Below are 15264 nucleotides of genomic sequence, written 5' to 3'. Positions count from 1 at the left end.
AGACGGTGCATACAGAAGACTCGTCTCTACTTTTGTTCATATATACATATGTATAACACTTGTAACACTTTACTTTTGAACAGATGTAAATTCTAATATGTAATGTAATGGTTGTTTACTTGCTTACTATGTACATTGGATTTGATACTCAACATGGAGTCCGCCCCGGAAATGTTTCCGCCTTCGGTTTTCGGGGTGTGACAGGGATCTTAAGGAATTGCATGATAGAATTTCCTGATTACATGATGTCTGTTAGCCTAGGGTTTTCCTTATATGAAATTGACATCATTAATGTGGTTTCTTAGTGTATGAATCACGGTTATACATAATTAAGATCTTATAGCATGAGAATGTGTGGTTTAGCCTTATGTTCTGTTCTTGTTTGATTGGGGGATTAGGGTAGGATCAGATATTCAAAAGTCTATAGGGTCCAGCGTTATGTATGGGTAGCATACACAAGTGCTGCAGGGTTGGTGGAAGTTTCATGGGTGGGTTGTGCGAGGTCGGGAGGCCAGTTATGAGATATTTAGCATTCCTCTAGGAGTGAGGATTAAACGCTCACTATGTTTATGTATATTGTTAAGGTGTTGTGGTGATACTTGAGACAAATATGGGTAGGTGTGGAAGGTAGTATGGGCTCGTACTACTGAAAGCACAGGACCCATACACGTAGCAAGGAAGTTACAACCCCTAAGGTTTAGTTGGGAGGCGGAAGAGATCCTTTTAAACCTACTTCTAACAGATCGTGGGGACCTTGTCTGATGAGTGCGAAACATGGCCTCCTCTGACTGGGAGGATCACGCTCACGTTAACTAACTGCCTAGTGACGTTAACTCTGAGCGTCACCTAAGCTGTCGGTCACGCCCTGATTGGTCGCGAGTGAATGAGAAGATTGCGGGGGAATATCTGTCCCCCACGGAGGGAAAAGAACTGCCGTCCCGGTGTTAGAATGCATTGGCCAAGACCGGGCCTTGGCCAAGGTCCTGAAGAGATAACGTCTCGTTTATGATGTCAGTTACATTTAACGGGACCATTTATGGTAACGTTAACAAGCCCAATACTGCAACTATCATTGATTTGCAATATCAGTCCCCACACTTTTAATCAGTTCCTTTAATCCCAAAATTAATACCAAATTAATTTCTGATTAAATAATATGATTTCTAATTAATAAATTATTCTTATAATATATTAATAAATCATTAAATAACCTCTTTCTCCAAAAGTCATCCTGTCAAGTTGCTATGGTGAAGGCAACCCAAAAGGACCATGTTACTATCAAATCAAGCACATATTAATTATATTTATGGGCTTAGACACCTAATCCAACAGTATGGTCTCGAATAAACCCTTCTTTCTTGGTTTGAGAAATTTTCTACGGTAATTTCTTCGCTTGGTTTTCATGCTAGTAATCATGATTCAACTTTATTTGTTAGATGTACAAGTTCAGGTCGTATTATTCTTTCTTTATATGTTGATGGCATGATTATTACTTGTGATGATCATGACGGTATAAAATCTTTGAAGTGTAATTTTTCCTACCGATTTGTTATGAAAGACTTGGTATTACTGCGTTATTTATTGGGGATTGGAATTGCACAATCTCTAAAAGGTTGTTTTTTTACCTCAGATGGAGTATATCTCAAATTTGTTTGAACACGCTCAACTCCCAGATTATCGTATAATTGATACGCCTCTAGAGAGTAATACGAAGTATGCTCCAAATGATGGTGTTCCTTTATCAAATCCGAGCCTTTATCGTACTATTATGGGGCGTTTTTTTTATCTTACTGTCACTAGGCCAAATATTGGGGAGGTGTTCTTTGTATTTTGCGATATCTTTGTGGTACTCAGTTCTACAACCTTGTGTTTCCTTCCACGCCCTCTCTTGATATATGTGCCAATATTGATACTGATTGGGATAGTAATGTTTTATGAGCGCAAGTGCACTACTGGATATTATATTTTTATTGGATATTCGTTGATTTCGTGGAAGAGTAAGAAACATGATGTTGTCTCTCGATTATTTATAGAATTTGAGTATCAAGCTATGGTTGTTGCTACTTGTGAGATTGTTTGGTTGTGGTGGCTCTTTGCATATATGATGTTCATATTTCTTAACCTATTCCTTTTGCATTGTGATAATGAGAGTGTGATAATGATTTCCAAGAATTCGGTGTTCCATGAGCGGAAAAACATAGTGTGATTGATTGTCATTTCACTTGTCACCACTTTTAGTAGGAGACTATTTCTCTACCTCATAATACATATATTAGGCCCTTTTTTGGTTTGGGATTGTTTGGCCCTCTAGCCCTTTAGTTAGGTTTAACCTAATTAGTTTTCCTATTTATATTGTATTTCCTTTTCATTGTAATTGTACTCTTTTATTATTCAATAATGAAACATGTAGTAGTATTTTGTGTTAGATTTAATTCTAAGTTAGCTGTTAAGCCATTTGAATAAAGCTGATTTGGTCCTGTGTTGACCACGTATTTAGGAGAATAATGTGGCATTTGGCCACACGTAGAAGCACATGCAGATGCATGTAAATCGCTAGTTTCTGTTTTTTTGTATTCAGTATTTATATTTCCCCTTGTAATCATTTTCAAGTAATGCAAAAGAGAACTTTCAGTTGGTTCTTAAAACTCCATCTTTAGAATTCGTGGCGTGAACTATTTGATCCAACAGGGGCTGATCTCCTACAGTTGGTATTAGAGCCTGCTTACCTAGTTCCTGCCCAAATACCTACGCCTAGAAGACATGTCAATACTACAGGGAAAAGAGAACGAGAATGGGGGTGTACCACTCTAATACCCGATGTTGTCACCTACGAACTACACAACTTGGGCAATAAAGATGGAGGCGATAATGGATGCCCAGGGAGTATGGGAATCCATCGAGCACTGAGTTGGAGTGGCTGTTGATGAAAAGAAAAGCAAGAAGGCTCGAGCATTCATATTGCAGCCGTTACCTGATGATATGAAACTTCAAGTTGCGTAGAAGAAGACGGCAAAATAAGTATGGGATTCGTTGAAGACTCGTTACTTGGGTGTCGATCGGGTTCAAAAGGCAAGAAAGCACACACTCAAGAGTGATTTTGACTCTTTGAGAATGAAGGAAGGAGAAACAATCAATGAGTTTGCAGGAAAGATAAGTGGTATAAGTTCGAGCTACAGTAGCCTGGGAGAAACACTGGGGAATGGCACGATGGTAAGGAAATTACTTGATTCTGTCCCAGATAAATTCTTACAACTTGTAGCATCGATTGAGTAATACTCGGACATCGATAACATGTTGTTTGAGGAAGCGATTGGCAGGCTCAAAGCTTATGAATCCCGCTTGAAGCTTCGATCCGATAATGCAGCCACAGAAGCAAGTCTGATGCTGACCCGATCAGAGGGACAAAATGGTCAGAAAACTCCCGGAAAGAACTCAGGGGGAAGAGGTCGAGGCTCGTCGCAAAATGACCGAGGGGGTAAAAATGGAGGTCGAGGAAGAGGCAGTTGGCGAGGTAGAGGTGGCCGGGGTGGAAACTCGTCACGAGATAACAACCAAGACCGGGGGAAGAATCGAGACAAGAAACACATCAAGTGTTTCAACTGTGATGTTTTTGGTCATTATGCATCAGAATGTCCTAACCCAAAACATACAGAAGGCAATTTGAATCTCACTCAAGCACAAGAAGATGAGACAACTCTACTCTTGACAGTACACGGAGAAAAGATAGAAGAGTTAGTTTTGTTAAATGAAGACAAGGTATTTCCGAGTCTGAACGGGAATAAAAAAGACACGTGGTATCTAGACAATGCAGCTAGTAATCATATGACAGGAGTAAGAGATTATTTTGCAGAATTGGATGAAAATATAAGGGGACAGGTGCGGTTTGGAGACGGGTCAAGAGTTCAGATCAAAGGGAAGGGAACCATCTTGCTAGATTGCAAGAATAAAGAACAACCGGTCATTGCAGAAGTGTATTACATTCCGGCTCTTCGAAGTAACATTCTAAGTCTCGGGCAGATGGCAGAAGAAGGCTATGAAATTGGGATGAAGCAAGACTTTCTGAAGGTACATGACAAGTACAACAGGCTTGTGATGAAGGTAATGCGTTCGAAGAACCGTTTGTATAAGATAGTGCTTCACACAACCCAACCGGGTTGTCTTCACATGAAAATAGACGACAAGGCTTGGCTATGGCATGCTCGTCTAGGGCATGTAAATTTTTGCTTATTAGAATCCATGGTGGAGAAAGGAATGGTGCGTGGAGTACCAAAGGTGTGCCACCCAGCACAAGTTTGTGAAGGGTGTTTAGTAGCCAAGCAGACTCGTCAATCGTTCCCACAAGAATCTCAATGGCAAGCAAATGTCCCATTAGAACTCGTGCATGCTGACCTCTATGGGCCCATAACACCACAAACAATAGCAGGTAATCACTACTTCCTCCTTCTCGTTGATGACCACAGCAGATTCATGTGGGTATACATGCTCAAGCAAAAGAGTGAGGCTTTTGAAACCTTTAAGAGGTTTAGAAAACAAGTGGAAAACGAAACCGGGTTCAAGCTAAAGGGTTTACGCACTGATCGTGGAGGAGAATTCACATCTGTTGAGTTCAATGAATACTGTAGCAAGGAAGGAATAAAGCGACAACTGACTGCTCCATACTCTCCACAGCAAAACGGAGTTGTGGAGCGGCGTAATCGAACAATCCTTGAAGTCAGAAGATCGTTATTGAAAGCAATGGAGGTTCCAGAAATCTTGTGGGGAGAGGCAGTACGCCATGTTGTTCAGATTCTCAATCGGGTTCCAACAAAAGGAGTAAAAGATAAAACTCCTTATGAAGCACTGTATGGGGAGAAACCAACATTGGAGCATTTTAGGGTTTTTGGTTGTGTGGAACATGCAAAAAGACTGGCCAACAAGCTCACAAAGTTAAGTGATCGTAGCATTTAATTGGTGTATCTTGGCAACGAACCAGGAAGTAAAGCTTTTCATCTGTACAACCCAAGTGAAACGGAAATATGTGGCTAGGGATGTGATACTTGATGAAGGAACAAAATGGAAGTGGGCCACAGCTCAAAATGAAACACAGGTTTTTGGTCAAGACTGGACTAGATTTCCAAGTGAAATCCCTTATGAAGATGTAGCAGAAAACAATGATCCAGCCCAAGACCAAGGAGTCCAACATGAAGAAAGAGGCCCAGAAAGCCCGTCTCCTAGCTCTGGTCCGTCCAACCCAACAAACTCACCACAAACCCCTACTTCAGTAACAAACAACGAAAGCAATTCCTCCCCAAAAAGCACAACACTGTCATCGGACTCGTTACCAAACCGATCGACATATGATGACACACTAGTTTGAGGGTTCCGTACATTGGAAGACGTACTTAGTCGTTGTCAGCCATTTGATGATGAATTTGAGGAACTCATGTTCGCTGGGGAAGAACCCAAAACGTATGTAGAGGCGGCGAACGAACAGGAGTGGCAAGCTACAATGAAGAAAGAACTGGAGTCAATTGAAGCCAACAATACATGGATATTAACGAATCTTCCCAAAGGACAAAAACCAATTGGATTAAAATGGGTTTATAAAGTAAAGAAAGATGTAGGTGGAAAGATCATTAAACACAAAGCCCGACTCGTCGCAAAAGGATACGTACAACAAAAAGGAGTTGATTTCGAAGAAGCTTTCGCACCAGTGGCTAGAATGGAAACAATTCGAGTTATCTTGGCATTAGCAGCAGGCGAGGGGTGGAAAGTTCATCACATGGATGTCAAATCGGCATTCCTAAATGGGGTACTACAGGAAAAGGTGTATGTTTCGCAACCTGATGGATTTCATGTCAAAGGGAAGGAGAACATGGTGTACAGACTGAACAAAGCCCTCTATGGGCTGCGCCAAGCCCCAAGAGCTTGGAATGCAAAACTCGACAAGACACTCAAAGACATGGGCTTTCAGCGATGTCCTCAAGAATATGTTGTATACAAGATTAAGAAAGGAAATATGACACTGCTGGTGGGAGTGTAAGTAGATGATCTAATTGTAACAGGTTTAAACAAGTTGATTGATGCTTTCAAACAACAAATGAAAAGGGTGTTCGATATGAGTGACTTAGGTGTGTTATCCTATTATCTTGGGATTGAAGTCATGCAAAAGAATGGAAGTATCATGATAAACCAAGCTGGGTACGCTAAAAAGATCTTGCAGACTACAGGTATGGGAGATTGTAATCCCACCAAGTAGCCCATGGAACCACGATCTAGTTTAACAAAGGATGAAGAAGGAGTACCGGTTAACGCCACTGACTACAGAAAGATTATTGGAAGCTTGAGATACCTAACTCACACAAGACCTGATTTGAGCTACTCTGTAGGTATTGCAAGTAGGTACACGGATGCCCCAAAGGTGAGTCATATCAAGGCTGTGAAACAGATATTAAGGTACATCAAGGGTACCAAGAATTATGGCTTGGTGTACAAAAGGGGTGGAGACAAGAAGTTAGTTGGGTACAGTGATAGCAACCATGGAACAGATTTGGATGAAAGAAAAGGAACAACTGGAACAATTTTCTACTTTTCTGGTAAAGCTGTCACATGGTCTTCACAAAAACAACGAACATTGGCGTTATCGTCATGTGAGGCAGAGTTCATGGCAGCCACAGAAGCTGCGTGCCAAGCATTATGGCTGAGGAGTTTGATAAAAGACTTAACAGGGATGAAAGAAGAAAGGGTAACACTTTATGTTGACAACAAATCTGCAATAGCTTTGATGCAGAACCCATTCTTCCACGGGAGAAGCAAGCACATTGATACCAAGTTCCACTTCATACGCAGATGTATTGAAAGAAGGGAGATTCAGGTGGAGCATGTAAGCGGGGAAGATCAAAAGGCTGATCCGTTGACCAAAGCCTTAGCACGTGTGAAGTTCATGCAGATGAGGTACCTGTTGGGAATAGAAAGCATTGCAGATTAAACTCAGAATTAAGGGGGAATATGTTAGATTTAATTATAAGTTAGCTGTTGAGGCATTTGAATAAAGCTGATTTGGTCTTGTGTTGACCACGTATTTAGGAGAATAATGTGGCATTTGGCCACACGTAGAAGCACATGCAGATGCATGTAAATCGCTAGTTTTTGTTTTTTTGTATTCAATATTTATATTACCCTTTGTAATCATTTTCAAGTAATGCAAAAGAGAACTTTCAGTTGGTTCTTAAAACTCCATCTTTAGAATTCGTGGCGTGAACTATTTGATCCAACAGGGGCTGATCTCCTACATTTTGTTCATTAGTTTATAGTGTCCTCATCTTTTACTCTCCTGACTTCATGTCTTTGACTTCTCCACATTCATATTTTAAATCAAAATCCGACCAGAAAATGACTAAAAGGAGACTCCTCAATCTAGGCGTGTTGCAACTGTTGTTTTTGCCTATACATCGAAGCGTGTGGCATGCTCGTATCGTTTAGCCGCTCAATTGCTTTCTAATTTTTCAGGTTGGTTCCCTTACGGTAGGTGAACTGAACTTATTTTTCATGGATCACTAAATTTATCCTGAATAAAAGATGAACCCAAAACAGACATAAAAAATATGATGCTTTTCTTTTGAACTCCGAAATTTCAATCAAGAATTTAGAATGTTCGTCCAAAATTATGGAATGTCATTCTGAAATATAATTTTTTTTGTGAGAAAATGTATGTTTTTTTCTCAGATTGTCCATTCCGCACTTGGTGGTTATTTTTTTGTCAAATACAAATTACATTATGGTTAGATTACTCAACTTACCATTAATAAATATATTTCAAAACATAAAAAAAACAACATAATTATTTTTTAACACATTACATAATTAATTTTTAATTACTCAATTTCCCATTAAATATATTTTAAAAGGGATATTTATAAAAATGACACATAAAAATGAAGTAATAATCCGAACTAACCAACTAATTCAAGATTAGAAAAAATTGATCTATTGGAAATAATATTAACTGTTTTGATAATATCTTTTAATAATAACATTGTTCTTTTGGGTTGGCATCATGAGCCAACTGACATGAGAAAATGGAGAACAATAATGCATTAATTTATTAATGAATTAATAAATAAATTAAAAATTATTTTGGTAAATGAATTAAAATGTTTTAATTAATTTAAATAATCGTAGGGATTAATTGGAATATTCTAAAACCTACTGGCGATAGGCTATGGACGATTTCTAGATGCATTGCATAGGGATTTGACATGTTTATTTCATATAAGAATAAATCCTAGATTTTGTATCCTTTTGGTATACTTCTTGCTTAACTATAAATAGACTCTTAGGGTAAACCCTAGAGCCCAATTATTCCTATTGTCAAAAACGTCCAACCTCTATCTCTACTACTCTCCTTGGATGAAAATCAAAACCTCTCTCCTAGGGTTTGTGATTTTCGAACAAACCCTAATTTGTAGGTTCTTCCTTTTGCTATTTGGTATGTGGGTCCGATTCTATTAGATGAATTTTCCTTTGGATGCATCATCTTGCAACAAAGATGTCACATACGAGATTACAAGGAAGTCAACAAGAGGTTAGTACTTTCTTTTATGTCGTTTTTCAAAGTAGGATGCTATAATAGTATAACATAGATCCTAGCTTGCATGTGCACTTAGATATATCAAGTTTTGATTTTTCTGCTAGCTATGTAATGTGTACTTGATGCTAATATTCCACAACATGATCATTATATCATAAATGTGTAATTTCAGACCAACTTTATTCCATACTCAAGATATATTTTCTAACAATTAAATACATTTTAAATACAAATTTTGGATTCTAGATAAAAAAAATTATTGCGAAATTGCAAGAATATGTTTGAAATCCGATAAATAAATCCTATATTTCGAGAAAATGCTTAACATTTTACTGAAATCTATCAAAAATATAAAGATTTATAGGAAAGAAGAAATAGATACAATAGAAATGCATAAAATGTGATAGTTGGTTTAAAACCTCAAATCTAACAAAAAGATAAAGATTTATAAGAAATGAGAATTGAAATAGATACAAAATGTGATATTCAATTGAAAACCCAATGATATTATACATTCTAAAATCTAAAAAGTCGTTCCGAAATAGGCAAAGGGTCCATCTTATTTCTTTATTATTTTTTTTTGAATTAAAATTTTGATTAAAATAATCTAGAATAATTAAAAAGAATATAAATGTCTTTTTATATACATGAGAGACAATGCATTAATCGTTTTTAAACACGGGGATCATCTTTGATGACCTCATAAGGATTGAATTCATTTTTCTAAACCAGAAAAACGACGACAACGGCAACAAAATTGTATTTTAAATTGTTTCCGTGATATACATTATATATTAGTTGTTCTCATTATAAACATAACAAGGCCTATAGACGACCGACTTAACCTGTAAAAAAGGTATAACCAAATATTTTTTGTAAGTTTACGGCATAAACGTATTAAAATCCGGTCAGCCTGCAAAAGATAATGTTATATAAAAAATAGCAATAGATGTAAAATGTTTAGTAAGGAATAATAGGATTCTATGTGACTAAGTTAGAATAATCGGGTGGTGGTGTGTTTTTATGCGATGCTTGGCGTATCAAATATAAGTATATGTTTAAATGTGGGAGGTGGTGTGTTTTTATGCAATGCTTGGCGTATCAAATATAAGTATATGTTTAAATGTGTCTGAAACAAATAAGGATAATACAAAGATTAAAACAAGAAATAGTAAAACAAATAACCCAACCAGAGACGATCGTTAACACCAGTATAGTTTGAAGTGCATGTTCCCATGTAGAAAGCTTCTTGGACAATCTGTTAGGGTTTCCCATTTTTTGTGGCGTCTTATTTGAACATCTTTTAGATGATGAGACCAAAATGTGGTTCCTGTCGTCATCTCGCTCAGCATCAGGATGCAAAAGTGATTATCGTATTCATCCATCATGTCTCGCTTTGCATATACATGTTTGGGATGGCAAATCTCAAAGAATGCTTCAAAAAATGGGGATCGGTGCGACATGCATTCATCCTCATCCATTTGAAACTCGAGGTCTTGCACGTTCGTAGCAGGAGGAAAGAGGAGCCTTGTTCTTAGATCCTCGATGTCAATGTCGAATGGCAGCTTAGAATTGTTCCTAGTTGTTATACGAAGATCACACTTTTGTGATAAAGTGAGTGCTTCCCTCATCTTGAGAAAAAAATCAACATCAACAGGAAGGTTGAGATAGAGTAAAAGCTCAATATGCTAGAGAGATGAGTCCGGAAACAAGAGACTAGGCAGCGTGTCGCCACCAAAGTCGAAAAAAAAGAATTTTAGAGCATGCACTTGTACATCGATAAGGCTTTTTGGGCACGACTGCCAGGACAGTCTCCAGATCGAAGCACATGTGAAATGGAAGCTTCCCAACATCCAAGATGTCAGATGAAGCGTCAAACACTTGAGAAAGGGAAATCCTGATTTGATCATGTCCAAACCCGTGTTGTCCGCTATCACACCACCTAACATTAAGTGTGTCACATTGCTTCCTAATGATATCGAATGTGCATTTGAGTTGAATGGAAGAAGGTGTGGGTCCCAAAATCGTGCTGAATGAAATAAGTTGTAGCTAAAAACACCAAGATTTGGGACATCACAAATTTCCAAGGAAGTAGATTGCTAACCATCTAAACCTATACTTAATGCGTAAAGAAAAGGAAGGTTTATAACCTTGATCGTCTTGAACCCCTCGCAAGAATCAGAGTATATATTTGGAAGCTCTATCTTCACAAGCAAGCTACAAGACGACAATATGAGATTAAGTGCCTCTTCACTTATGCACACACCATCCAAGTACAGTTCTCATAGGGACACACACTTGATCACAGGATGATGGCTAGTCGTCATGCGAATGGAACAGGTCCCTCGCGAAGCTAAAACTCTTAGTGTAGTTAGGTTCTCACTATTCAAATCGCGAAGCTAAATCTCTTCAAAACTTTCAAAATTTCTCAAGAATTGCAAACTTATAATAAGAAAAAACCCAATCTTGTAATTACGAGTTTAATCGCTGTAGTTTATGCCTCTAACTGTTCATGTTTTATTTCTACTCCTCGTGCATCTGGATTCTAGTAATAAAATGTGTTTACTATTTTCAATTGGGCGATATCATTCTTAGTGTATATTACAACTTTAGTCCTTGATGGTTCATGTTTCTATAGTTTTTTTCTTTTTCTTTTGAAATTTGATACCAAACATCCTCATGTTTCAAAATCCATCAATTTGGTCCCTTCATCTCTTCCATTAAACGTTAATGTTTGTAAAAGGACCATTTAAAATATATGACCCCCTATCCCACCTCCTCCTTTAAACTTATGGTGAAACCATATCCATAGCAAGTTACCTATTTCGTAACCTTCTTTAAATTTTAAATTGAGTCGTGGAAGACTCATTAACCAAAACCGAAGTCGAAGAAGAGTTATGATCCACCCTAATCCCATAAGATCTAGTATGCAAGAAACAAAGAATTACTATACCTATAACTATATGTTAACCTTTGGGATCACACATAAAAGCATTAAAAGGATGTGACAATAAGTAATATATTTATAGGTGATGAAGTAATTATTAGGGAAAATGACTTAAAAGGCTGGTTGGAGTGGTGTCACACTTGCCACAGTCCATGTGGATGTTACGTCGGCTTTGCCACACTTTACCCAAAATTGAGAAATCATATTATTTAATTGGTATTGATCAAGAATTAATTTGGAATTAATTTGGTGATCAAAAGAGACTAATTAAATTAATGGGGACTGATTAAGTAAATCAGTAATACATATAGTGTGGGCTAATGATCCATGTTGATTTGGGATAGACTAATTCTATGTGAGAGTCCATGAAGAGTTAGTCCAAAAGGCCCATCAAATGAGTTATTGGATTTAAGGCCTAAGTGAATGAATTAGGGTTTACAAGTTGAAACCCTAGGAATTCCACACTATAAATGTAACCCCTAGCTTCACCAAAAGTGGCCCCTAAGAGTTCCAAGAAGAACCCTAGTCATTTTTGTGTGCCTCCTAGCCTCACTCTCATTATCCTCCATTTGCTTTTGGTGTTTGTGACACATTGTAGGTATCACACTTAAGGTACTAAGCTCTTGAAAGGCCAAGGATTACAAGCTACAACAAAGAGGTATTTATCTAACTAGTTTTTATGTTTCAAATATCAAAATTGTATGTTGGTTTTAGGTTTTATGCTTTGGATAATTTTATTGCATGTATAACTTGAGAAAACTTAGATCCAAAGCATTAGGGTTGTGTGTGCACCATAGGGATGTTATAGTTCTCAAAATCTATCATTTTTGGCATTTAGGACCTTGCATGTATGTAAAGTTTGCAACTTTACGTGGAAACCATGCACTAGGAGGTTAGATCTGCAATTTGGAGCTTTGGGGTAGCTTAAAAAACGTCTGAATGAGAAATGGACTGAAGGGACTCGACGAGTTACATGGTCAACTCGACGAGTCATATGAAGATTGGCCGTTGTTGGTTTCTGCATGGACTCAGCAAGTCAGTGAGACGACTCGACGAGTCAGTTAGAGTTTTCCCAACATTTGGACACCACATGGACTCGACGAGTTGTCTGGAAATTCGGCGAGTTAACAAGGGTTTTCACGATTTCTCGAGTTCTGGAAGGAATTGACAAGTCAGTGAGCTAGACTCGATGAGTTGGGTCAACATGGATTGTTGACCATGACCGTTGACTTTGACTTTAACCAAGGGTTGACCAATTTAACTTCTGGGGGTATTTTAGTAATTTGGGAATTTATGGAAGTGGATCATCGGTGGATTTAGGTGTTTGAGTTGGAGCAGTATTTGGAGGAGTTTGACATTATCATCCCGAGCTACTTGTGAGGTAAGTTTTCCTCACTATACTCAAGGGTCGAAGGCACCAAAGTCGGCCCTTTTTGGATTGTTATCCTGATATGTTATATGCTAGAGTATCGTATGACCTGTTAGATCAATATCATGGTAGATAGGATGTTATTATGTTGTTATGATTTGTTAGATCAGTATCATGGTAGATAGGATGTTATTATGTTGTTATGATCTGTTAGATCGGTTTGTCTGTCTATAGACTGTTATGTGATTATCTGATATATGTGCACATGGTTGATTAGTGGTTGAGGCTTATCTTCTTTCTGCGAGAGCCAACAGACCTAGGCATTCCAACTCGATGGTTGTGGGCCATGAGTATTCTATCCTGAGGATTATTGGACTCGTATTAGGTGGGAATTCCAACCCAATGGTTGTGGGCCGAGATAGTTTTGCCCCTTAACTTTGACAGTGATATTATACCCTTGACATCAGACATGAAAATTTAATTCTCATAAGCAATGAAAGTATATTGATATATTACATAAAAAAACCAAGCAATACATTAGGGATGAAAGTAAAAAAGACATCATGAATAAAAATAGAAAGAAATTAAAGTACATTGATATTTCATTTGATATACATCACATCAGGTAAATGAAAAGTGTGCAATGCTATAATGGTTTAATATATTACAACATCTAAATGAAAATCGATTATAGTCATGATTGATTGATTGTGGTCATATGAAACCACTAGTAGTAAAATATAAACAAAAGACCAAGATACCCCTGTTATAGGTTTGTGTATAGTTTTGATGTTTAAAGTGTTGTGTACAGGTGTGTATATACTTATGTTGTATAAAGTGTTATATATAGTGATGTATATAGGTTTGTATATAATGCTTACTTCCATATTATAATAACATCTTACTTCCATCTCATTCAAATCAAGCTTCAATATCAGTATGTTGTATTTTATTGGTATCTTAAAAGTATTACAATGGTGTAGCAATGGTATCCTACTTTCACAACCATATATCTACTGGTAGCTCAAGGGTAAATTAGTGTAACAATGTAAATTTTTAAAACAATTTTTCATTTTTCAAACACAATAAAACTCATAATATTCTCAGAATCTCATGTTTATCAAATGTCATTACAATAAAACATATCCTAGAATCTCAACACATAATCGTCTGCCAGCGTATACAAATCATGTCGGTGCCTTCCCGTGATCCTCAGTAGTACCTGAAACACATATCACATAACACGGTAAGCATAAATGCTTAGTGAGTTCCCCAAAATACCACATATAACACATAAGCCACTCGAGGCTATAACTCAGTAAGGCCTCCGGTCAATGTGTCTCAGCGGGACCCTCTGATCCTGTAGCTCATTAGACCGTCCGGTCCGGTCTAGCTCGTTGGACTCTCTGGTCTGGTCCAAATCGTTGGACCCTACGATCTGGTCAGGTTGAGGACCCTCTGGCCTCGTAAGTCCTTGGACCCTCTGGTCCGGTCTAATATCACATAGCATACATAAATCACAATGCACATAATCTCAAGCAAGCACATAACACATAAGACCCTCCGGTCTGCACATAGATACCACTCTAGGTAATGTAAAGTGAGAAGACTAACCTCGGATGATGAACAACCACTATAAACGTTGTTGCTACGCAACGACCACTAACTCTGTGCCAAACCCACAATTATCTCAATTAGAAAACTAAGGCCAAACTCTCACTCATTGGGTCTAGAGGTTGATCAATAACCAATCCATCAATGCCCCAAACCCATTAGGCCCACCAAGGCCCAATAATAAATGGGCCCTCTCAAGGCTCAATTCTCAAACTAAATGGAAAGCCCAACCTAAGGGCCCAAAGCATAAATATATAATTCCCTGGTCCAAGACTCTATTACATCAAGCCCAAAAGCCAGGCCCAACACTCAAGGCCCAACACGATCCTTAGCCCAAAAGCCCACAGTAGGGTTACGCGGGGCGTACCCCTTTTGGTACGCACAACGTAGACACTCATGCATGAGAGTGATCGGGTCACCAACCCAGTACTCGGGGCATACTAGGATTTACGTTGGGCATACGCCCAGTTTTTCTTTAGTCCTTTTTCTTGGTCTTAACCCGTTAAGACCTTAACTTATCTCTTGGATCTAGACTCCTTAATAGCTTTTATTCCATAAAGTCAGGGACTTTAAGCCTTTGCATGGCTGATGTGGTCTCAAACACACAAAACACTCATTCTTTTCTCTCATTAAGCCCTTATCTCATGCATGACTTGATTCTCTCATCTAATATCTCATTTTTATGGAACCACTCTATCAAAAACACTCAAAAGGACAGATAATGGGCTATGGAGTTTAGCAACTCATAAAGCTTCAAGCTTTGGG

General features: G+C 38.0%; 1 pseudogene; it reads left to right on the top strand.

Annotated features, from left to right (window-relative positions):
* The first annotated feature begins 6241 nt into the window (after positions 1 to 6241).
* On the top strand, positions 6242 to 6967 carry LOC145099585 (secreted RxLR effector protein 161 pseudogene; annotated as a pseudogene).
* The last annotated feature ends 8297 nt before the right edge of the window (positions 6968 to 15264 follow it).

This window comes from Lactuca serriola, chromosome 4 (assembly GCF_051521515.1).
Source record: "Lactuca serriola cultivar US96UC23 chromosome 4, Lser_US96UC23_V15, whole genome shotgun sequence".
NCBI lineage: Eukaryota > Viridiplantae > Streptophyta > Magnoliopsida > Asterales > Asteraceae > Lactuca > Lactuca serriola.
The sequence above is the reverse complement of the archived record's forward strand: the minus strand, read 5'-3'. Positions and strand labels throughout refer to the sequence as shown.